At 34.9% G+C, this 26,130-nt stretch overlaps 1 protein-coding gene and 1 pseudogene across 2 annotated transcripts in view; both read right to left on the bottom strand.

The window, feature by feature from the left end:
• LOC141404970 (uncharacterized) overlaps window positions 1-26,130 on the bottom strand; it is a 1,496,028-nt gene that overhangs the window by 497,658 nt on the left and 972,240 nt on the right. The gene's annotated exons all lie outside the window — the stretch shown is intronic.
• LOC141405022 (uncharacterized) lies at window positions 22,067-23,459 on the bottom strand (annotated as a pseudogene).

Here is a 26,130-nt window from a genome sequence, read left to right as displayed (position 1 = left end):
TATAGCCCCATTAGGACGGAACCTCCCGATTTTCGGTATTTTGAAGGTTGTGGCCTCAATATTCCACCGAGATGGCTGGAATTTGGTGGTTAGTCTTCATTTAGTGTACAAAATATTTCATATGAAATTCTTCGGTATAGGTCACACGCCCTCATATAGTCCCCATAGAACGGTATATCCCAATTTTCGGTATATTGAAGGTCTTAGCCTCATTTTAACACCGAAATTGCTGCAAGGTGGAACTTAGTCTTCGTTGAGGGTATAAAACTTTTCACCTGAAATTTGCAGGTATAGGTCCACGCCTTCATATAGCACCCATAGAACGGTACCTCCCGATTTTCTACATATAGCTCGTTCTCCACCAAAATAGCTGATATTTGGTATTAAGTTTTTAATAGAAGTATGAAACATTCCAGCCGAAATGTGCCGGTATAGGTGGACGTCCTCAAATACCCCCATAGTTGTGGCCTCAATATACCACCGATATGACTGAAATTTAGTATTTGTATTGCCATGGGTGTATAAAATATTGCAGAAGAGAATTATCAGTATAAAACCTTTTCTTCAAATAACCCCATACAAGCGTACTTTCCGATTTTCGATATTTTATGGTTGTGCCATCAATATCCCATCGAAACGGATGAAATTTAATATTTAATCACCGTTGGTGGTATAAAACTTCCCACCAGAATTTTTCCCCCATAGAAAGATTCCTCCCAATTTTCGTTATTTTGAAAGTTTTTGCCACAATATTCAATGGGAATAACTGAAATTTGGTATTTAGTCTTCGCTGGAGTTAAGAAATTTTCCTCCAGAAATTTATCGGGTCCAGGTTAACGTTTTATACAGCCTCCATAGAACGGTGCTCCCTATGTTGTTCACTATCCAAATCCAGAATATCCAGGTTTAGGTCTAGTCCTGAGACGCTCAGGATGATTTTTTTCTATAGAAAAAAATTCCTGAGACCCTCAGGATGATTTTTTTCTATAGAAAAAAATTCCTGACACCCTCAGGATGATTTTTTTCTATAGAAAAAAATTCCTGAGACCATCAGGATGATTTTTTTCTATAGAAAAAATTCCTGAGACCCTCAGGATGATTTTTTTCTATAGAAAAAAATTCCTGAGACCCTCAGGATGATTTTTGTCTATAGAAAAAAATTCCTGAGACCCTCAGGATGATATTTTTCTATAGAAAAAAATTCCTGAGACCCTCAGGATTTTTTTTCTATAAAAAAAAATTCCTGAGACCCTCAGGATGATTTTTTTCTATAGAAAAAAATTCCTGAGACCCTCAGGATGATTTTTTTCTATAGAAAAAAATTCCTGAGACCCTCAGGATGATTTTTTTCTATAGAAAAAAATTCCTGAGACCCTCAGGATGATTTTTTTCTATAGAAAAAAATTCCTGAGACCCTCAGGATGATTTTTTTCTATAGAAAAAAATTCCTGAGACCCTCAGGATGATTTTTTTCTATAGAAAAAAATTCCTGAGACCCTCAGGATGATTTTTTTCTATAGAAAAAAATTCCTGAGACCCTCAGGATGATTTTTTTCTATAGAAAAAAATTCCTGAGACCCTCAGGATGATTTTTTTCTATAGAAAAAAATTCCTGAAACCCTCAGGATGATTTTTTTTTTATAGAAAAAAATTCCTGACACCCTCAGGATGATTTTTTTCTATAGAAAAAAATTCCTGACACCCTCAGGATGATTTTTTTCTATAGAAAAAAATTCCTGAGACCCTCAGGATGATTTTTTTTCTATTTTTTCGGCCCGGCCGAACTTAACGCTTTTCTTACTTGTTTAAATTGATATTTTTGAAAGTCTCTCGTTTTAAGGCAAGATTATTACGTACTTAATAAGCCGATAAAAATATATGATGATCGGTTCATTCGTTTTCGCGCTATAGCCAACACCGCAAAGCGCTTTATTAAAATAGTGGGTAACCCCTGAGTGAGGTGGTCGCTGAAAAAGAGAAATAACATGTTCGTCTGCAAACCTCTGCAGCTGGAACCTTTATACGTTTGATGTACTCATTTTTCACAAATCAAACAATAAATAATAAATTTTTTAATTAATTTCTCGTTAGAGACGAGCTTACTGACCAAGATGCTTTTTGAAAAAGGAAAGCCCACGATACGAACCCACACAATCACCACTGTGTGACATGCATGTTTCGCCTTTGGTTTAGGAAGGCTCCTCAGACACATCGACTGTGGGGCGGCTTCGCTATCCTCTAAATTCAAATAAATAATAAAGATATAAACTTTTTAATACAATTTTTCCACTCCACTAATTTTAAAATTTGGTTCACAAAATCGATGTACTAAGTACCACAGACTTGGTTAGCTGTCAACACCATTTGATCACTATTTACTTCCAAGCAAAATTAAATCCATGTTTATTACATCCAAAGTAACTTTAAAAATTTATTTTAGAACGATAAATTATTTTAAATATTAAAATTTTAGAGCCTAATACAAATTATTAATTTTAGTAAAATAAGGACACAGCGAACAGGCGTTGGAGACCGCAACTGACCGTCTTAAACCCCGATTATCCAAACAAAAGAAGGTTTGTTTAGTAGGGTTGCCCAGCAAGCAAATTGAATCTTTAGTCTACTCTTGGTGTCAAAAGTTGTTGTAGTGAGGAATGTACAGCACAAATGTATGTTTACAGGAGGAGAAGCTGTGCTTCCAGGGTCACCTTATTCTATGGTTAATAAAGAAATAAGAAATATGCATTTTGTCCAATCTTTGAAATGTTATGCCTTTACGTACACTGAGGTGGTGCGGCCTCGACCGAAACTCTGTCAACAGAACTAGAAATATGAGAATAGAAAACAAGTAAAAAAGCATTAAGTTCGGCCGGGCCGAACTTTTCATACCCTCCACCATAAAATATTCATTCCTGTCCCCAACTTTAAGTGAGTACGTTAAAATGTCAGATAATGTACATAAAATGCTTCATTCATATCGGTCTGAAAATGTAGCTAAAACCGTCAAAATACCGTAAATCGGGGGTACCGTTATATGGAGGCTATACCAAAACGTGGACCTATGTCCACAACTTTTGCTATATAAGTTTACTGACATTTAAGAACCCTAAATGTCAAATAATAGCTATATCGGTCTGAAAATGTAGCTAAAAACGTCAAAATACCGCAAATCGGGGGGTACCGTTATATGGGGGCTATACCAAAACGTGAACCTATGTCCACAACTTTTGTTATATATGTTTATTGATACCTAAGAACCCTAAATGTTAAATTATAGCTAAATCGGTCTAAAAATGTAGCTAAAAACGTCAAAATACCGCAAATCGGGGGGTACCGTTATATGGGGGCTATACCAAAACGTGGACCTATGTCCACAATTTTTGTTATATATGTTTATTGACACTAAAGAACCCTAAATGTCAAATTATAGCTACATCGGTCTAAAAATGTAGCTAAAAACGTCAAAATACCGCAAATCGGGGGGTACCGTTATATGGGGGCTATACCCAAACGTGGACCTATGTCCACCAGTTTTGTTATATATGTTTATTGGCACTTAAGAACCCTAAATGTCAAATTATAGCCAAATCGGTCTGAAAATGTAGCTAAAAACGTCAAAATACCGTAAATCGGGGGGTACCGTTATATGGGGGCTATACCAAAACGTGGACCGATATAGCCCATCATCGAACTTGACCTGCCTGCAAACAAAAGACGCATTTTCCCAAAATTTCAGCGTCCTATCTCCATTTTTGTGGATGCTAGAGTGATTACCACAGACGGACGGACGGACGGACGGACGGACGGACGGACGTGCTCAGATCGACTTAGAATTTTACCCTGATCAAGAATATATATAGTTTATAGGGTCGCAAATGAGTATTTCAATGCGTTACAAACGGAAAAACAAACTTAATATACCCTCCATACTATGGTGGAGGGTATAAAAAAAAACATCATAATATTTTTTTTTTTTTTGCGAAGTAATGAGGGATGCATAGCCGCTTCTTAAATATTACCCCTCATCAACACAAAACTGTCTTTTTATTATACCCTCCACCATATGGAGGGTATAATTAAATTTGTCATTCCGTTTGTAACACATCGAAATATTCGTCGGAGACCCTATAAAGTATATATATTATTGATCAGCATAAAATTCTATGTCGATTTGACCATGTCCGTCTGTCCGTCCGTCCGTCCGTCCGTCCGTCCGTCCGTCTGTCTGTTGAAATCAAGATACAGCTCGCAATTTGAAAGATAGAGAGTCAAAATTTGGTACAGAAGTTTTTATTACTTGCAGGATGGTTGGTATTGAAAATGGGATATATCGGTCCACGTTTTGATATAGCCCCCATAGAACGGTACCTCCCGATTTTCGGTATTTTGAAGGTTTTAGCAACATTATCACACCGAAATGGCTGAAATTTGGTACTTAGTCTACGTTGGTGGTATAAAACTTTCCCCCGGAACTTTGTCGGTATCGGTCCATGCCTTCATATAGCCCCCATAGAACGGTACCTCCCGAATTTCGGTATTTTGAACGTTGTGACCTGAATATTCCACCGAAATGTCTGAAACTTGGTATTTAGACTTCGTTGGGGGTACTCAAACTTCCCCTTTACATTTGTCGGTATCGGTCCACGCCTATATATAGCCCCCATGGAAAGGTATCTCCCGATTTTTCGTATTTTGAAGGTTGTGTCTTTAATATTCCACATAAAATGGCTGAAATTTGGTATTTAGTCTTCAATGTGATATAAAACTGTTCACCAGAAATATGTCTGCACAGGTCCACGCTTTCATATTGCCCCATTTCTGACTACAATTCGTCGGTATAGGTCCACTTTTCGATATAGCCCCCATATAACGGTACATCCCGATTTTCGTAATACTGAAGAGTGTGACGTCAATATCCAACCGAAATGGCTGAAATTCGTTATTTCGTCTTCCAAGAGTTATAAAATATTCCAGAAGAGTATTATCAGTATAGGTCCACGTCTTCCTATATCCCCATAGAAGCGTACTTCTTGATTCTCTTACCGAAATATAGGAAATTTGGTATTTAGTGTTCTTTGAGCCTAAAAACTTTCCGTCAAAAATTTGTCGGTATAGATCGACGTTTTGAAATAGCCCCCATAGAATGGTGCCTCACATTGTTTTACCGAAATTGCTGAAATTTAGTATTAAGTCTTCTTCATACACGAAAGGAAACTAATTATTCCATTTTACTTCAATACAACTTGTGGTGGAGGGTATAACAAGTTCGGCCCGGCCGAACTTAACGCCGTTCTTACTTGTTACCAAATGCATACATAATTTTAACTTTAATGCACACTCGATTAGTTATGTTCTGGAGTAATTCTCAATCATTTCAGACAACCAGACGGATATTACATCTGGTTTTGGTGGCCGAATTTGTAGAGTGATGGCGTTAACCGATGTGAAAGAGAAGACGTGTGGCATTGTCCGCAGTCCTATTCGTTTCAACCGAAGACTACATCAGGCATCGACCTTGCGATACGTTCACTCCTGTCGATTCGTTCGCTCCTGCCGATTCGTTCGCACATGTCGATTCATTCGCTTCTGTCGATTCGTTCGCTCCTGTCGATTCGTTCGCTCTGTTGTCTAACTATACCCGTCAAAAAAATCCTTGTTTATTGTCTGCTATGGGTGGTCCTAAAAATCTTTAAAAAATCCTCGTTTATTGTCTGTATGACTGGTCCTATAAATCTTAAAAAAATATTTTTATTGTCTGGGTGGTCCTAAAAATCTTTAACAAATCCACATTTATTTTCAGCTATAGGTGGTGCTAAAAATCTTTAAAAACAAGTAAAAAAGTGTCAGTCGGCTTTGCCGACAGATATATACCCTTAGCCAATGTGAAGTGAATTTTGTTGCCCTTTTTGGACATTTGAACTTGCCGACAAAAATGTGGATTAGGAATTAACTGAACTAAGACACAAATTTTGAACTTTTGTGAGGGAGTTACCCTAAGGGAGGACCGATATGGGTCATTTTAGAAGTTGAACCAAGTCGGTTGAACTGTTCGAGAGTTATCGTACCCTCCGACCGCCACATATGGTGACATAGGGTTTTTTTACATCTCTCGGGCTGTTTTTCCAAGAAATATGGACTTGCCCCTGAAAAAGCTGTTACCGTCGTAATGGAGGTAGCGAATGCAAATCGCTTCAACAAAAATCAAAGTGATTCGAGAGCAGGTCTTAAAGTGAACTTATCCGAAATTTTGTGTGAGAGGTACTAGAAGGAGTAGACAAATATTGTCCATATTCGAACCTGATCTATATCTGGTAGATATATTAAGATGTGCAAAGTAAAGGCTACATCGGTCACTCCATTCAAGAGTTATCGTGCGCACAATTTTTCCGAAAATTTTTGAACTTTTGTGGGGGAGATACCTGAAGGAGTGGACCGATATGGCTTACCTTCGAATTTAATCTACCTTACCTTCGAAATTAATCTGGCGAATACTAAATGCCAAATATCACCTACATTGGTTGTTTAATGTAGCCAAAACCTTGAAAATACAGAAAATCGGGCGATACTGTTCTATTGGAGCTATATCAAAACGTGGACTTATATATATAATTTTTATCAGAAAAGTTTTTTGATTTATTGGGAACCCTCAATGCAAAATTTCGGCGTATTTGGGCGTGAAACATATGTAAAATCCTCAAAATTCCGAAAATCGGGAGGTACCGTTATATGGGGTCTATATCAAAACGTGGACCTATGTTCATAATTTTTATCGGAAAAGTTTTTTGTAAAGTGAAAACCCGCATCTCAAAATTCAACCAATTTGGTTGATAAGTTTAGCTAAAATATTCAAAATACCGAAACATTAAGAAGTACCGTTGCATGGGGACTATCCCAAAACGTGGACCGACCTTCCCAAATTTTTGCTCTCGACATTGTCTGTGAACTATAAGTATTTATACCGAAATTCGTCTGACAACGCCAACTCCTTTTATATTTGGCCACCGTTTATTTGATCTCGGGAACTATGGACTTGCCCTCGAAAAAATTTCAAAACGGTTCGTGAGTTGTCACTAAACTGCACTTATTTCAAATTTTGTGTTGGAGGTACCTAAAGGAGTGGACCGATATAATCCATATGCGAATCTGATGTATGCCTAGAGGTAATATTACCATATGCAAAGTTTGATTCAATTCGGTTACTCCCTTCGAGAGTTATCGTACGCACAAGTTTTGCGACAATTTTTGAACATTTGTGGGGGAGGTACCTGAATGAGTAGACCTATATGACCCATCTTCGAACTTAAATCAAATCTGGACAAAATATTTCGATACCCAAAATTTGCACTGAATCGATTGATCCGTTTGAGAGTTATAGAGCGCCCCAGCCAGACAGACCGACAGACAGACAGACGGACGGACATTGCTAGATCTACTCAAAATTGTCTGAAACGGATATCGTACAAACATACTTGCGGTCTAAAACCATTATTTCGATGAGGCACATTTTTGGTCGTATTAAAGTGTAAACACCCTCTTTAGCCTAAAGGCTGAGGGTATAAAAATCCACATTGATTGTAGTCTTTGGTTTCTCTTAAAAATCGTTAAAAAATCCACGTTTATTGTGGTCTTTGGTTTCTCCTAAAAATCTTTAAAAAATCCACGTTTATTGTCTGCTATGGATGGTCCTAAAAATCTTTAAAAAATCCACATTTATTGTCTGGTATGGGTGGTCCTAAAAATCTTTAAAAAATCCACGTTTATTGTCTGGTATGGGTGGTCCTAAAAATCTTTAAAAAATTTCTTTTATTATCTGCTTACGGGTGGTCCTAAAAATCTTTACAAAAATCCACGTTTATTGTCTGCTATGGGTGGTCCTAAAAATCTTTACAAAAATCCACGTTTATTGTCTGCTATGGGTGGTCCTAAAAATCTTTACAAAAATCCACATTTATTGTCTGCTATGGGTGGTCCTAAAAATCTTTACAAAAATCCACGTTTATTGTCTGCTATGGGTGGTCCTAAAAATCTTTACAAAAATCCACGTTTATTGTCTGCTATGGGTGGTCCTAAAAATCTTTACAAAAATCCACGTTTATTGTCTGCTATGGGTGGTCCTAAAAATCTTTACAAAAATCCACGTTTATTGTCTGCTATGGGTGGTCCTAAAAATCTTTAAAAAAATCCACGTTTATTGTAATCGTTGGTTTCTCCTAAAAATCTTAAAACAAATCCAAGTTTATTGTGGTCTTTGGTTCCTCCTAAAAATCTTTAAAAATTCCACGTTTATTGTGGTCTTTGGTTTCTCTTACAAATCTTTAAAAAATCCACGTTTATTGTGATTTTTGGTTTCTCCTAAAAATCTTTAAAAAATCCACGTTTATTGTGATTTTTGGTTTCTCCTAAAAATCTTTAAAAAATCCACGTTTATTGCCTGCTATGAATAGCCTTAAAAATCTTTAAAAAAATCCACCTTTATTGTCTGGTATGGGTGGTCCTAAAAATCGTTAAAAAATTTCTTTTATTATCTGCTTATCGATGGTCCTAATAATCTTAAAAAAACACGTTTGTTGTGGTCTTTGGTTTCTCCTAAAAATCTCTAAAAATCAACGTTTATTGTGGTCTCCGGTTGCTCCTAAAAATCTTTATAAAAATCCACGTTTATTGGCAGCTATAGGTAGGGCTAAAAATCTTTTCAACATTTTCATTTATTGTCTTATGGGTGGTGCTAAAAATCTTTAAAAAATCCACGTTTATTGTCAGCCAAGGGTGGTGCTAAAAATCTTTGAAAAATCCACGTGTATTTGCTGCTATGGGTGATCCTAAAAATCTTTAAAAAATCAACGTCTATTATCAGCTATAGGTGATGCTGAAAATCTTTAAAAAAATTTCGGTGGGTGGGTGGTCCTAAAATTTTTTAAAAAATCCACGTTTGTTGTCTGCTATGGGTGGTCCTATAAATCTTAAAAAAATATTTTTATTGTCTGGGTGGTCCAAAAAATCTTAAACAAATCCACGTTTATTGCCTGCTATGAGTAGCCTTAAAAATCTTAAAAAAAATCCACGTTTATTGTCTGGTATGGGTGGTTCTAAAAATCTTAAAAAAAAATTTTTATTGTCTGGGAGGTCCAAAAAATCTTAAACAAATCCACGTTTATTGCCTGCTATGAGTAGCCTTAAAAATCTTAAAAAAATCCACGTTTATTGTCTGGTATGGGTGGTTCTAAAAATCTTAAAAAAAATCCACGTTTATTGTCTGCTATGGATGGTCCTAAAAATCGTTAAAAAAATCCACGTTTATTGTCTGCTATGGGTGGCCCTAAAAATCTTTAAAAAAATCCACGTTTGTTGTCTGCTATGGGTGGTCCTATAAATCTTAAAAAAATATTTTTATTGTCTGGGTGGTCCAAAAAATCTTAAACAAATCCACGTTTATTGCCTGCTATGAGTAGCCTTAAAAATCTTAAAAAAAATCCACGTTTATTGTCTGGTATGGGTGGTTCTAAAAATCTTAAAAAAAAATTTTTATTGTCTGGGTGGTCCTAAAAATCTTTAAAAAATCCACGTTTATTGTCTGCTATGGGTGGTCCTAAAAATCTTTAAAAAAATCCACGTTTATTGTCTGCTATGGGTGGTCCTAAAAATCTTTAAAAAAATCCACGTTTATTGTCTGCTATGGGTGGTCCTAAAAATCTTTAAAAAATCCACGTTTATTGTCTGCTATGGGTGGTCCTAAAAATCTTTAAAAAATCCACGTTTATTGTCTGCTATGGGTGGTCCTAAAAATCTTTAAAAAATCCACGTTTATTGTCTGCTATGGGTGGTCCTAAAAATCTTTAAAAAATCCACGTTTATTGTCTGCTATGGGTGGTCCTAAAAATCTTTAAAAAAATCCACGTTTATTGTCTGCTATGGGTGGTCCTAAAAATCTTTAAAAAAAATCCACGTTTATTGTCTGCTATGGGTGGTCCTAAAAATCTTTAAAAAATCCACGTTTATTGTCTGCTATGGGTGGTCCTAAAAATCTTTAAAAAATCCACGATTATTGTCTGCTATGGGTGGTCCTAAAAATCTTTAAAAAAATCCACGTTTATTGTCTGCTATGGGTGGTCCTAAAAATCTTTAAAAAATCCACGTTTATTGTCTGCTATGGGTGGTCCTAAAAATCTTTAAAAAAAATCCACGTTTATTGTCTGCTATGGGTGGTCCTAAAAATCTTTAAAAAATCCACGTTTATTGTCTGCTATGGGTGGTCCTAAAAATCTTTAAAAAATCCACGTTTATTGTCTGCTATGGGTGGTCCTAAAAATCTTTAAAAAATCCACGTTTATTGTCTGCTATGGGTGGTCCTAAAAATCTTTAAAAAAATCCACGTTTATTGTCTGCTATGGGTGGTCCTAAAAATCTTTAAAAAATCCACGTTTATTGTCTGCTATGGGTGGTCCTAAAAATCTTTAAAAAAATCCACGTTTATTGTCTGCTATGGGTGGTCCTAAAAATCTTTAAAAAAATCCACGTTTATTGTCTGCTATGGGTGGTCCTAAAAATCTTTAAAAAAATCCACGTTTATTGTCTGCTATGGGTGGTCCTAAAAATCTTTAAAAAAATCCACGTTTATTGTCTGCTATGGGTGGTCCTAAAAATCTTTAAAAAAATCCACGTTTATTGTCTGCTATGGGTGGTCCTAAAAATCTTTAAAAAATCCACGTTTATTGTCTGCTATGGGTGGTCCTAAAAATCTTTAAAAAATCCACGTTTATTGTCTGCTATGGGTGGTCCTAAAAATCTTTAAAAAAATCCACGTTTATTGTCTGCTATGGGTGGTCCTAAAAATCTTTAAAAAAATCCACGTTTATTGTCTGCTATGGGTGGTCCTAAAAATCTTTAAAAAATCCACGTTTATTGTCTGCTATGGGTGGTCCTAAAAATCTTTAAAAAAATCCACGTTTATTGTCTGCTATGGGTGGTCCTAAAAATCTTTAAAAAAATCCACGTTTATTGTCTGCTATGGGTGGTCCTAAAAATCTTTAAAAAAATCCACGTTTATTGTCTGCTATGGGTGGTCCTAAAAATCTTTAAAAAATCCACGTTTATTGTCTGCTATGGGTGGTCCTAAAAATCTTTAAAAAATCCACGTTTATTGTCTGCTATGGGTGGTCCTAAAAATCTTTAAAAAAATCCACGTTTATTGTCTGCTATGGGTGGTCCTAAAAATCTTTAAAAAAATCCACGTTTATTGTCTGCTATGGGTGGTCCTAAAAATCTTTAAAAAAAATCCACGTTTATTGTCTGCTATGGGTGGTCCTAAAAATCTTTAAAAAATCCACGTTTATTGTCTGCTATGGGTGGTCCTAAAAATCTTTAAAAAATCCACGTTTATTGTCTGCTATGGGTGGTCCTAAAAATCTTTAAAAAAAATCCACGTTTATTGCCTGCTATGGGTGGTCCTAAAAATCATTAAAAAATCCACGTTTAATGTCTCTTATGTTAGCCTACTGCCAATGTTAACCTCTTGAAATTAAATATTACCACTTTTTCAATTCAATATTTCAAGGCCAATTTGAAATTCAACACCAAGTTCAAGGTTATTCTTATTTGTTTTATGTCGAGCTTTTTGTTAATAAATGACCTGTGCCATGGTCCTAAAAATATTTAAAGCGTCTTAATATTGAAAACTACCCACTGATTAAAACAACAATAATTATTTCAATTTCTCCCATATTTAAGTAGAAACTCTTTTCATTTTTTGAGCTGATAATAATGGAAGCAAAATGCTCAGAAATACATATTTATGGAAATTCCAATTAAATAAATAAACCAGATTTGAAATTATCTTATAACACACGCATACTCATGCATGTATATTTGTATACATTTATGTATATATTATTGTAGTCTCAATTATTTTGTTTGCTATAGCTAACAGCAGCCCATGCTGTACTATCACTGACCAAACATTATTTTACATATATCGCACATTTCACACCACCCAAAAACGACACCAACAAAAACCAAAGCAGACTTTGCCATTGTGTGGCCTCTGTGGTTTGTCAATACTGGCCGCAATTATTGCATTAAATTTGCCAAAAGTTGTATAAGTGAACCATAACCGCGAATATTTGAGTGGGAGTGGGGCCGGTGTTTACAAAATGCAGTTAGCCGCTCACAAAAAAAAAACAAATGACTTTATTTCAATGATGATAACTTTGTGGCAAACAGAATCTTGTTGCCGCAATGGTATTCTGGCCACTGATAAAATAATTGCAATTTTGGATTTGGTTTTTTTTCAAAATGTTTCGAAAAACATTAAATGCTTTATAAAGTAAAAGGAGAACAAAATTTAGATGTGTTTCAAGTTTTTTTAAATAGGTTGCAACAGATTGAATACTAAATTGTATTACCAAATTTTAGTTAATTAACATTCTGGCTTAATTTAACCAAACTTCAGTAAATTCGGTGGAGCCAGACTTCAATGTAGACAACTCAAAAAATTGAACTTTTTAATTTTTTCGCATAAAACTCATCATAAATCACAACCGATAGCAAACCACCAATCTTTCGAATTCAAACACCAACCATAAACATCCACATGTGTCCAGATTTTATAATGTTCTTGTTTCTTCTGATCATGATGAAAGATATTGCACAAAACATATAACAATCATTGTCAGTGGCCAATGTTCCACGGTGTAACGTTGCATGGATGATGGGATGCACTATCGTTGATAATGGTTACTTGGAAACGAATTTCAGCAATGAATACTCATAACCATCCTAAAGGTATGCAATGGTAAGTTGAAAAAACAACTACACTCATATTAACAAATACAGTCAACGGTCATGGAATTAGGACGGGTTTTGTATAGAGGACCCAAAGGCCACAATAAACGTGGATTTTTTTAAGATTTTTGAGAGCAACAAAAGATCACAATAAACGTGGATTTAAAAAAAACCTAAATCCACACAATAAAAGTGAATTTTTTATAGATTTTTAGCAGCAACCAAAGACCATTATATGCGAGGACTTTTGAAAGATTTTTAGATTTTTTAAGATTTTTAGGAGCAACCACAGACAACAATAAACGTGGATTTTTAATGATTTCTAGGAGCAGTCAAAGACCAGAATAAACTTGGATTCTATTTAAGATTTCTAGGAGCAACGCAAAAGCCCAATAAAAGCGTTTTTTTAATTTGTAGCAGACCATAATAAACGTGGATTTTTAGATTTTTAAGAGCGACCAAAGACACAAGAGCTTGGATTTTTGAAAGATTTTTAGCAGTAACCAAATACCACAGTAAACGTGAATTTTTTAAAGATTTTTAGCAGCAACCAAAGACCATGATAAACGAGGAATTTTGAAATATTTTTAGCAGCAGCCAAAGACCATAATAAACGTAGATTTTTTAAAGATTTCTAGGAGCAACCAAAGACCACAGTAGAGAGGATTTTTTAAAGATTTTGTAATAGCAAACAAAAACCACAATAAACTAGGATTTTTTTTAACGATTTTTAACAGCAAAAACCACAATAAACGTGGATATTTAGAGATTTTTTAACAGCAACCAAAAACCACAATAACCGTGGATTTTTCAAATACCTTTGGCAGCAATCAAAGACCCAAACAACCGTGGATTTTGAAAGATTTTTTTTGGCACTACCCAAGGTCTCCAATTAAGGTGCAGTAGGTGGCAGCAGACAATAAACGTGAACCTTTTAAATATTTTTTAGGACCACCCATAGCAGACAATAGACATGGATTTTTTAAAGATTTTGAGGACCACCCATAGCAGACAATAAACGTGGATTTTTTTAAAGATTTTTAGGACCACCCATAGCAGACAATAAACGTGGATTTTTTAAAGATTTTTAGGACCACCCATAGCAGACAATAGACGTGGATTTTTTAAAGATTTTGAGGACCACCCATAGCAGACAATAAACGTGGATTTTTAAAGATTTTTAGGGCCACCCATAGCAGACAACGAACGTGGATTTTTCAAAAATTTTTAGGACCACCCATAGCAGACAACGAACGTGGATTTTTTAAAGATTTTTAGGACCACCCATAGCAGACAATAGACGTGGATTTTTTAAAGATTTTTAGGACCACCCATAGCAGACAATAAACGTGGATTTTTTAAAGATTTTTAGGACCACCCATAGCAGACAATAAACGTGGATTTTTTTTAAAGATTTTTAGGACCACCCATAGCAGACAATAAACGTGGATTTTTTTAAAGATTTTTAGGACCACCCATAGTAGACAATAAACGTGGATTTTTTTAAAGATTTTTAGGACCACCCATAGCAGACAATAAACGTGGATTTTTTAAAGATTTTTAGGACCACACATGTCAAACAATAAACTCGGATTTTTTAAAGATTTTTAGGACCACCCATAGAAGACAATAAACGTGGATTTTTTTAAAGATTTTTAGGACCACACATTTCAAACAATAATCGTGGATTTTTTAGGGATTTTTAGGACCACCCGTAGAAGACAATAAACGTTGATTTTTTTAACGATTTTTAGAATCAGCCATAGCAGACAATAAACGAAGATTTTTTAAGGATTTTTAGGACCACCCGTAGAAGACAATAAACGTGGATTTTTTAAAGATTTTTAGGACCACACATGTCAAACAATAAACGTGGATTTTTTAAGGATTTTTAGAACCACCCATAGAAGACAAAAACGTGGATTTTTTTAAAGATTTTTAGGACCACGCTTGTCAAACAATAAACGTGGATTTTTTAAAGATTTTTAGGACCACCCATAGAAGACAATAAACTTGAATTTTTTTAAAGATTTTTAGGACCACACATTTCAAACAATAAACGTGGATATTTTAAAGATTTTTAGAACCACCCATATAAGACAAAAACGTGGATTTTTTAAAGATTTTTAGGACCACCCATAGCAGACAATAAACGTGGATTTTTTAAAGATTTTTAGGACCACCCATAGCAGACAATAAACGTGGATTTTTTTAAAGATTTTTAGGACCACCCATAGAAGACAAAAACGTGGATTTTTTTAAAGATTTTTAGGACCACCCATAGCAGACAATAAACGTGGATTTTTTTAAAGATTTTTAGGACCACCCATAGCAGACAATAAACGTGGATTTTTTAAAGATTTTGAGGACCACCCATAGCAGACAATAAACGTGGATTTTTTAAAGATTTTTAGTACCACCCATAGCAGACAATAAACGTGGATTTTTTAAAGATTTTTAGGACCACCCATAGCAGACAATAGACGTGGATTTTTGAAAGATTTTGAGGACCACCCATAGCAGACAATAAACGTGGATTTTTTAAAGATTTTGAGGACCACCCATAGCAGACAATAAACGTGGATTTTTTAAAGATTTTTAGTACCACCCATAGCAGACAATAAACGTGGATTTTTTAAAGATTTTTAGGACCACCCATAGCAGACAATAGACGTGGATTTTTTAAAGATTTTGAGGACCACCCATAGCAGACAATAAACGTGGATTTTTTTAAAGATTTTTAGGACCACCCATAGCAGACAATAAACGTGGATTTTTTAAAGATTTTTAGGACCACCCATAGCAGACAATAGACGTGGATTTTTGAAAGATTTTGAGGACCACCCATAGCAGACAATAAACGTGGATTTTTTAAAGATTTTTAGGGCCACCCATAGCAGACAACGAACGTAGATTTTTTAAAGATTTTCAGGACCACCCATAGCAGACAATAGACGTGGATTTTTTAAATATTTTTAGGACCACCCATAGCAGACAATAAACGTGGATTTTTTTAAAGATTTTTAGGACCACCCATAGCAGACAACGAACGTAGATTTTTTAAAGATTTTTAGTACCACCCATAGCAGACAATAAACGTGGATTTTTTAAAGATTTTTAGGACCACCCATAGCAGACAATAAACGTGGATTTTTTTAAAGATTTTTAGGACCACCCATAGCAGACAACGAACGTAGATTTTTTAAAGATTTTTAGTACCACCCATAGCAGACAATAAACGTGGATTTTTTAAAGATTTTTAGGACCACCCATAGCAGACAACGAACGTAGATTTTTTAAAGATTTTTAGTACCACCCATAGCAGACAATAAACGTGGATTTTTTAAAGATTTTTAGGACTACCCATAGCAGACAATAGACGTGGATTTTTTAAAGATTTTGAGGACCACCCATAGCAGACATTAAACGTGGATTTTTTTAAAGATTTTTAGGACCACCCATAGCAGACAATAAACGTGGATTTTTTTTAAAGATTTTTAGGACCACCCATAGCAGACAATAAACGTGGATTTTTTAAAGATTTTGAGGACCATAGCAGACAATAAACGCAATTATTTTTTAAAGATTGTTAGGGCCAACCAAAGCAGACAATAAACGTGGATTTTTTTATGGTTTTAGGACCACCCATAGCAGACAATAAACGAAGATTTTTAGGACCACCCATAGCAGACAATAATCGTGATTTTTCTTAAAAAAATTAGGACCACCCATAGCAGACAACAACCGTGGCTTTTTCAAAGATTTTTGGGACCACCCATAGCACACAATAAACGTGGACTTTTAAAGATTTTTAGGACTACCCATAGCAGACAATAAACGAATTTTTTTATAGATTTTTAGGGTCAGCCATAGCAGGCAAATAAACGTGGATTTTGTTAAACATTTTAAGGGCCACCCATAGCAGACAATAAACTGGGATTTTTTACGATTTTTAGGACCACCCTTAGCAGACAACAAATATGGATTTTTAAAGATTTTCAGGACCACCCATAGCAGAAAATAAAAGTGGATTTTTTTAAACATTTTAGGACCACCCATAGCAGACAAATAACGTGATTTTTTTAAAGATGTTTAGGTCCACCCTGTGGTGTACGTTTTACCAAGAAACACTAAAAAGACCTTGTCACTCACATACCTTTCATCTGATCTCATATCAATCTAGCAGATAAAATTTTGAAGTCATTGAAACTTTAAGAACAAACAAAAAAGAGAATAAAATTCCACCCCTCCTGAATATCTTATCTGAAAATAGTTCCAAAAGGGTTTCATAATCACTTATTCTAAGGTAGAACTATGCAGATTTACTCCTACTCTAAACCTGTTAAAAAACCCCCACCCTCTCTCAACTTTCTCTTGTCTTCGAGGTCGTCGATTGTTCAATTATAGGATTTGAACAAATACTAACAATCTATTCCTTTGGCCACATAAATCTAAACCTTGAAACCAGATAATACAAACCGAGATAATAGTGTAAACGACCGTGATTTATTGGTAACATAGAGTTTTAATTTTGTTTGTTTAATTTTATTTGTTCGGATTAAGGTATGGAATACTCTAAATCATTAATTTATGCCTTCTTTATGATCATATTTCATTTGTAAACAAACATCATTGGAACTCCAGAAGTCGATAAATGTGGATATTGACAAATTCCAACAATAGTAATCTGTGACCTGTAACATTCATCAATTGGGCTTCAGCAAAATGTTCCTCCTTTTGGCATTGATAAAAAATGAAACGATGGCACGTCTCGTTCATGCTCCACTGGGATTCTCAGCACAAAATATTTCAATTTATAGATTTTGCACCCACTTAGCCTGTAATCAGGGAAACACTGAATTAAGAGAAAATCAATATCACTTTCAATACACTCACTTTTTTTCTGCTTTTTAAATGAGCATTTTCTATTTAGAATTCACTAGACTTGAATTTTGCTTTTTTCTCCTCACTCCATATCACTTATAGTGTTGTGTTTTGTTTTTGTCGTTTATCACTCCATGCTCATTCATATGTTCTATTCATTGGTATGTCTTGATCTCTCATTTTTCGTATTCACCGCTAAAGTAGATAATATTTCATATTTTCCTTTCTTTCTTTCTTTCTTTCTTTCTTTCGGAAACAATTAATCAAATCACATGTAGAGTGCGAAAAAATTCTAAAAATCGTCAAAGTCTTAAACATAACCTGAATTTCAAGTGATAAATTGTGATATTATCATCCAACAATTATTCAATATTTCCTATTGTTAACCAAAGTGATTTTTAGGGAATCCATTTACGTAACAGTGAGCATAACCTGTACAAAACCAGACGTATTGCAAAAAACCGTGTGTGTGGAAATAATTGCCTGATCCCGAATATTTGTCTGTCTGCCTGTGACAAAAGCAATTATATTAAACATAATTTCCAAAAACCTCCAAACCTCTACTGAAGATCACACTACCCACAGGGTAGCTGTGGATCTGGAAATATTTATACGGAGCCTTTTCCGACGCACTTTAAAAAATTCGGCCGCCTAGAAGTCTTCTCAACGGTACCATTCCGATCTTTCTTTTGACATATATTGGAGTCTCCGATAAGAATATCACGTTATGACTTGGAAGTTGCATAACCACATAACATACATTCGATTCGAGGTCATACTACTTTAACCTTGAAGTGATCTAATCAAAACCTAACCTTATTTGAAAAGGTTCAAAATATTTGGTATACTGATACAAATATTCATGAAGTCCAAGCCTTTTGGTTATTGCCTATTCGGAAGGCAGAAGTGCAAATAAATCGCCATTCTACTATTCCAATGTACTCATATCTGCCTGGCAACATATTCTAATTCGGCTGATTTCCGTTTGAACTCTCAACAAAGTTTGCCAAATATGTCCCAATGGAGTTGAGGAACGAAGACTATAAACCTGCAACTAAACTGAGCATACATAAAAAATTGGAACAATTCCATTCAGCTATCAATAATTAGTAACCCCAATGACCATTAGGCAAATGGTATAGCGATGATGGAATATATACACTTATTTCAATGAGGCTGATCAAATTCATAACCATAAAACAAGTATCGTTTAAATATTTTTCATTAAGATAAAATTGAACATGACATGCAAATTAGTAATATTTGATTATTTAAGCGTAAATATCTATTAAAACGTGTTTTACTGAATTCTTTATACAACACTTGAATTTATCATATATAAATGTATGAAATTAAACATATTTAATATATGATTAAATATCTTTCATAAATGTATATTTTATTTCTCCAAAGATTGTATATCAAGTTCAATTATTTTCAATTTCGATGATTAATTTAAATTTAATTCATTTATTTGCACGATAGATACATTTAATGACATATAGCATGATAGAAAAACATCACCCAATCTAGAGTAATATTTACACCTTCCACCATAATTGCCTAACAAACTGTACGAGCATCCAGAACTTGAGAAGGCCTTCATCAATTCCGGAGATTGTGGTAAGTCGTACAAACCAACGTATTTGTATTGTATAGATTAATGAGAGCAATTATGCAAATAAGAGATATTTCATTGTCGAAACTCCGTGTGCTCTCTTTATTCAGTGAAAACCCACTATAGTTTTTATCTCTTAATCAATAATTTAACTCTCATTTTATGCTCTTGTGTGGTGATTTCTATCGTTGATTTTTTTTCTTCAACCTAAGTATCAATTAATTAGACATTAGGGGTATTCACTCCTAAAGCTAATTTTTTCGTGCATAATTTTTAAAATCATTATTATGTATGCTATTATTTTCTTTGCTTCTAAATTTTCATTAATATTAATATAACATATTGTCTACCTAACTATGAATTGAATAAAATCATGATAAATTTCCAAATGAATTGGTAATTGAATTATAATACGTTTTCTTACATAAAGGGATGAATGTCTAGTTTTGGAGTGACATATGTATAATAGGGGTCCATATAAATGTAGCCATTATGGACATAGGATGGAGTGGGCTTGGAGGCAATTTCTCAACACCATCAGAGAAATTGAATCGTTCATAGCTTGTATTTTAACAACCACAGTTCATTTAACCATAACTTCCATTTAATTTTTTTTATTATAATATTTTTATTATAATATCTGTTTTGTCAAAATACATTCATCTTAGAAGGACTCCCGACTGCAGCTACCTATAATGGCTCCCGCTGTCCTATCCTAGATCAAAGGTCCTGATGCATTGTATACAATAAAATTGCATCCTAACGAAGGTTCCCTTCGGTACATTACAGCCCATAGCAGACAATAAACGTATTTTTTAAAGATTTTTGGGACCACCCATAGCAAACAATAAAAGTGATTTTTATTAAGATTGTTAGGACCACCCTTAGCAGACAACAAATATGGATTTTTAAAGATTTTTAGGACCACCCGTAGGAGACAATAAACGTGGATTTAAAAAAATTAGCAGCAGACAAAGGCCACAATTACCCTGGATTTTTAAAATTTTTTTAGCAGCAGTCAAAGACCACAATTAACGTGGATTTTTTTTAGATTCTTAACAGCAACAAAAAACCACAATATACATATATTTTTTTAAGTGTTTTAGCATCTACCACAGACCACAAAGAACGCGGATTTTTAAATATTTTTAGCTGTCACCAAAGAACACAATAAACTTGGGCTTGTATCGATTACTAGCAACAACCAAAGACCAAAGATTTTTAGCAGCAACCAAAGACCACGATAAACATCGATTTTTTGGAGGAGCCACAGACTTTAATAATCATGGATTTTTTAAAGAATTTGTAAAAGCAACCAAAGACCAAAATAAAATAGGATTACTAATTCCTGGACTCCGCCGCATACTGTAGCTTATCTCATTGGTTCTACTTGTTTCCCAACATGGAACTGTTGATTGCAAAATTCTGTGAATGTTAATGACGCACGCGTTATAAAGTTAATCAATTCGAAAGACTAGCCAATGTAATGAGTTCGCTTTGTTGCAGTTGTTGTTTTACTATACTTCCTTTTTTGTTTCAGTGATTTCATGGATTTGTATCACTTTTTGAAGGTGCGAATTGTGTGGCAGGGGAAAAAATCCACCACAGACTATGAATGCATGTATAACGTTTAAAAGTGTACTGTCGATGGTGGTATTGCTGCCGACAGCCGGCACTATACACGATACTGTAAATTCAGAAAGGGAATGTAAACGATAAAAACGTTCAACATTGACATTTATCGTGGCGTTAAATAGACTTTTGTTTTTGTGCTTATAGGAGGGAGAAAAAACGCACAGAAACTCATTGAAGTGAATGAGCAGAAACATTTATCACTGCAATGTGAGAAAAATTGAATTTAAATATTGAATTTATGTAAATTGTGAACTGCAGAAGGGCTATGGTTGCTGCTAAAATTTTTTAAAATATCCACGTTTATTGTCTGCTATGGGTGGTCCTAAAAATCTTTAAATACCAGCGTTTATTGTCGGCTATGGGTGGTCCTAAAAATCTTTAAAAATTCCAAGTTCATTATCTGCTATGGGTGGTCCTAAAAATCTTTAAAAAATCCACGTTCATTGTCTGCTATGGGTGGTCTTAAGAATCTTTAAAAAAATCCACGTTCATAGTCTGCTATGGGTGGTCCTAAAAATCTTTAAAAAATCTATGTTTATTGTCTGCTATGGGTGTTCCTGAAAATCTTTAAAAAATCCACGTTTACTGTCTGCTATGGGCGATCCTAAAAATCTTTAAAAAAATCCACGATCATATTCTGCTGTGGGCGGTCCTAAAAATCAATAAAATATCCACGTTTATTGTCTGCAATGGGTGGTGCTAGAAATTTTAAAAAAATAACGTTTATTGTTTGGCATGGATGGCCCTAAAAATCTTTAAAAATCTACGTTTATTGTCTGGTATGGGTGGTCCTAAACATCTTTAAAAAAATCCACCTTTATTGTCTGCTATTTGTTGTTCTAAAAATCTTTTAAAAAAATCCGCGCTCATTGTCTACAACCGTGGTCCTTTAAATCTTTAAAAAATCCTCGTTTATTGTGGTTTTAATTGCTGCTAAAATCTTTAAAAAAATCCCCGTTTATTATCTGTTATGGGTTGTGTTAAAAATCTTAAAAAAATCCATGTTTATTGTGGTCTTTAGTTACAGCTAAAAATCTTTAAAAATCCTCGTTTATTGCGGACTTTGATTCCTGCTAAAATTTTTTAAAAAATAAACGTGTATTGTTTTTTATAGCCTTTGGTTTCCTAAAAATTTAAAAAAATCCACATTCGTTCAATTTTTTTCATTTCAAATTTATTTTTAAGTTTATTTTAACAAAAAAAAATTATTAACAAAAAATACAGCTTAATAAGTTAGTTACCTACGCAAGTTACATTTACACATATGTTTTCCCTACTTCTTCTTCTTCTTATTGCTTAATCAAAACTTCATAATCGCCAATACGGATTTCACGCCCACCATATGGTATAAATAAACATCTTTGACTGACCGACACTAGGCCTGGTGTCAGACTACCATGATGATGGCCACGTCCCACAAACAAAGGTTCGCCATTGCGCGAACGACCTGTGGACACAGCATTTGGCGGTATTACATGATGATGGACTTTGATCCAGGCATAGCCAGGTCCACACAAAACTTCATGATTCCTCTTGTTGATTTCAAAGCCACCGTAACAGACATAGGCACATCCTTTGCTGGGTATAATTTTGGCAGGTAATAGTTCGCCTTCATGCATGGCTCGACCAACATAGATTACAGCTCGATCTGTGTCATGGCCCGCCACAACTGCTCCAGGTGGGGTATAATTGGGTGTTGCGGCCACCCAGTTGTTAAGATTTTCAAAAACTAAAACTTCGTAGGTATTCAAGCGGATTTCTTGTCCGCCAAATGGTATGTACAGACAACCGTGAGAAGGATGGATTTTTCCAACACACAAAGAATTCAAATAATGACCACGTCCCACATATAAAGGCTCACCGGTTCTGGTCATGCCACTGCGCACAGCATTTGGCGGCACGGCACCATTATAGCAAGGTTGCCAACCATAACCCTGACCGACTAAAATTCATAATGATGTTTGGCATGTTCCATGCCACCCCAGCAAATATAGGCCTGACCTTTGCTGGGTACTACTTTGGCGGGTAAATTATCGCCCTCATGGAAGGCGCGTCCAACATAAATTGGTGAACCATCACAATCATGGCCACCAATAACGGCAAACGGTGGCAAGGGGGCAGCCGGTGCAGAGTGAACCCATGTTGTTTCTGGAAGAAAGAAGAAGAAAGGAATATTTATAAAATTAACTTGTCAATCATAGATAATTAAGTCATCCGTTAGTTGTGTCCGACAAAACACTCTTTTGAAAAAATCCCGAAAAAATCGTTTATTATTTATTCAAAAGTGTTTTGAGTTATTGGTTGTTGTATTTGTTGTTGGCGGTCTGTCAGCAGGTGTCGTGTTTGTCATAGGTTTTTGTGGTATTTTGTGTACTTAAGGTGCTGATAAGGGAAGGTGCATTGAGAACATTAACGTACGATTACCACCGATAACAACTCCAGGGTGATAAGAACCTAGAGAAACAAAAACAAAACGAAAAGAAAAAATAACAGGGTGCTCGAAAACAAACAGGGAGTGCAAAGAAAACATAAAATAAAAAAATATGAAACTAATGAAATGAATGAAGAAGTGAAACGAACAAAAATAAAAAAGCGGCATGACAAGAAGTGATGAATTTTTCGTATAAGAAACGGCAGAGTCTAATGTTTTTTTCTATAAGAACATTTTAGGTTCAATGAATTTGTTCCATAAGAAAAACTTAATATACCATGATTTTTTCTATACGAAAATTCATTGTTCGATGGTTTTAGTTTTCTATACGAAAATCCATTGTTCGATGAATTTTTTTCTACACGAAAATTCATAGTTCGATGAATTTTTTCTATACGAAAATTCATCGTTCGATGAATTTTCTCTATAACGAATTTTTTCTATACGAAAATTCATTGTTCGATGAATTTTTTTCCACACGAAAATTCATAGTTCGATGAATTTTTTCTATACGAAAATTCATCGTTCGATGAATTTTCTCTATACGAAAATTCATAATTCGATGCATTTTTTTATACGCAAAATTCATCGTTCGATGACTTTTTTTCTATACGAAAAAATCATCGGTCGATTAATTTTTTCTATATGCAAAAAGTCGTCCCGGATGAACTTTTCTAAGGAAAAGTCATCACGGATGAACTTTTCTATAGGAAAAGTCGTCAAGGATGAACTTTTCTATAGGAAAAGTAATCCCGGATGAACTTTTCTATAGAAAAATCATCCCGGATAAACTTTTCTATAGAAAAAGTCATCACAGATGAACTTTTCTTCAGGAAAAGTCATCACGGATGAATTATTCAATAGGAAATGTCATCACGGATGAACGTTTCTATAAGAAATGTCATCACGGATGAACTTTTCTATAGGAAAAGTCGTCAAGGATGAACTTTTCTATAGGAAAAGTCATCACAGATGAAATTTCTATAGGAAAAGTCATCCCGGATGAACTTTTCTACAGGAAAAGTAGTCACGAATGAACTTTTCTATAGGAAAAGTCATCCCGGATGAAATTTCTATAGGAAAAGTCATCCCGGATGAACTTTTCTATAGGAAAAGTCATCCCGGATTGACTTTTCTATAGGAAAAGTAATCACGGATGAACTTTTCTATACGAAAAGTCGTCACGGATGAACTTTTCTATAGGGAAAGTCATCACGGATGAACTTTTCTATAGGAAAATTCATTACGGATGAACTTTTCTATAGGAAACGTCATCACGGATGAACGTTTCTATAGGAAAAGTCATCACGGACGAACTTTTATATAGGAAAAGTCATCACGGATGAAAATTTCTATAGAAAACGTCGTCCCCGATGAACTTTTCTGTAGGAAAGTCATCCTGGATTAACTGTTCTGTACGAAAAGTCAACCCTTTGAACTAGGAAAAGTCATACCGGCTGAACTTTGCTATAGGAAAAGTCATCCCGGATGAACTTTTCTGTAGGAAAAGTCATCCCGGATGAACTTTTCTGTAGGAAAAGTCATCACGGATGAACTTTTCTGTAGGAAAAGTCATCACGGATGAACCTTTCTATAGGAAAAGACATCCTGGATTAACTGTTCTGTACGAAAAGTCAACCCTTTGAACTAGGAAAAGTCATCCCGGCTGAACTTTGGTATAGGAAAAGTCATCCCGGATGAACTTTTCTGTAGGAAAAGTCATCCCGGATGAACTTTTCTGTAGGAAAAGTCATCCCGGATGAACTTTTCTGTAGGAAAAGTCATCCCGGATGAACTTTTCTGTAGGAAAAGTCATCACGGATGAACTTTTCTGTAGGAAAAGTCATCACGGATGAACCTTTCTATAGGAAAAGTCATCCTGGATTAACTGTTCTGTACGAAAAGTCAACCCTTTGAACTAGGAAAAGTCATCCCGGCTGAACTTTGCTATAGGAAAAGTCATCCCGGATGAACTTTACTGTAGGAAAAGTCATCACGGATGAACCTTTCTATAGGAAAAGTCATCCTGGATTAACTGTTCTGTACGAAAAGTCAGCCCTTTTCTTTAGGAAAAGTCATGCCAGATGAGTTTTTCTATAGGAAAAGTCATCTCGGATAAACTTTTCTTTAGGAAAGGTCATCCCGGATAAACTTTTCTATAGGAAGAGTCATCACGGATGAAATTTTCTATAGAAAAAGTCATCCCGGATGAACTTTTCTATAGGAAAAGTCATCACGGATGTACTTTTCTCTAGGAAAAGTCATCACAGATGAAATTTTCTATAGAAAAAGTCATCCCGGATTATGAACCTTTCTATATGAAAAATCATCCTGGATTAACTGTTCTGTACGAAAAGTCAACCCTTATGAACTAGGAAAAGTCATCCCGGATGAACCTTTTTTAGGAAAAGTCATGTCAGATGAATTTTTTATAGGAAATGTCATCTCGGATAAACTTATCTTTAGGAAAAGTCATGCCGGGTGAATTTTTCTATAGGAAAAGTCATGCCGGGTGAATTTTTCTATAGGAAAAGTCATCCCGGATGAACTTTTCTATAGGAAAAGTCATCACGGATGAACTTTTCTATAGGAAAAGTCATCCCGGATGAACTTTTGTGTAGGAAAAGTCATCACGGATGAACCTTTCTATAGGAAAAGTCATCACGGATGAACCTTTCTATAGGAAAAGACATCCTGGATTAACTGTTCTGTACGAAAAGTCAACCCTTTGAACTAGGAAAAGTCATCCCGGCTGAACTTTGGTATAGGAAAAGTCATCCCGGAT

This window comes from Musca autumnalis, unplaced genomic scaffold, assembly GCF_047663935.1.
Source record: "Musca autumnalis isolate F117 unplaced genomic scaffold, ASM4766393v1 scaffold_5, whole genome shotgun sequence".
Classification (NCBI taxonomy): domain Eukaryota; kingdom Metazoa; phylum Arthropoda; class Insecta; order Diptera; family Muscidae; genus Musca; species Musca autumnalis.
Note: the sequence above shows the minus strand (reverse complement) of the source record. Positions and strands in the feature narration are given on the sequence as shown.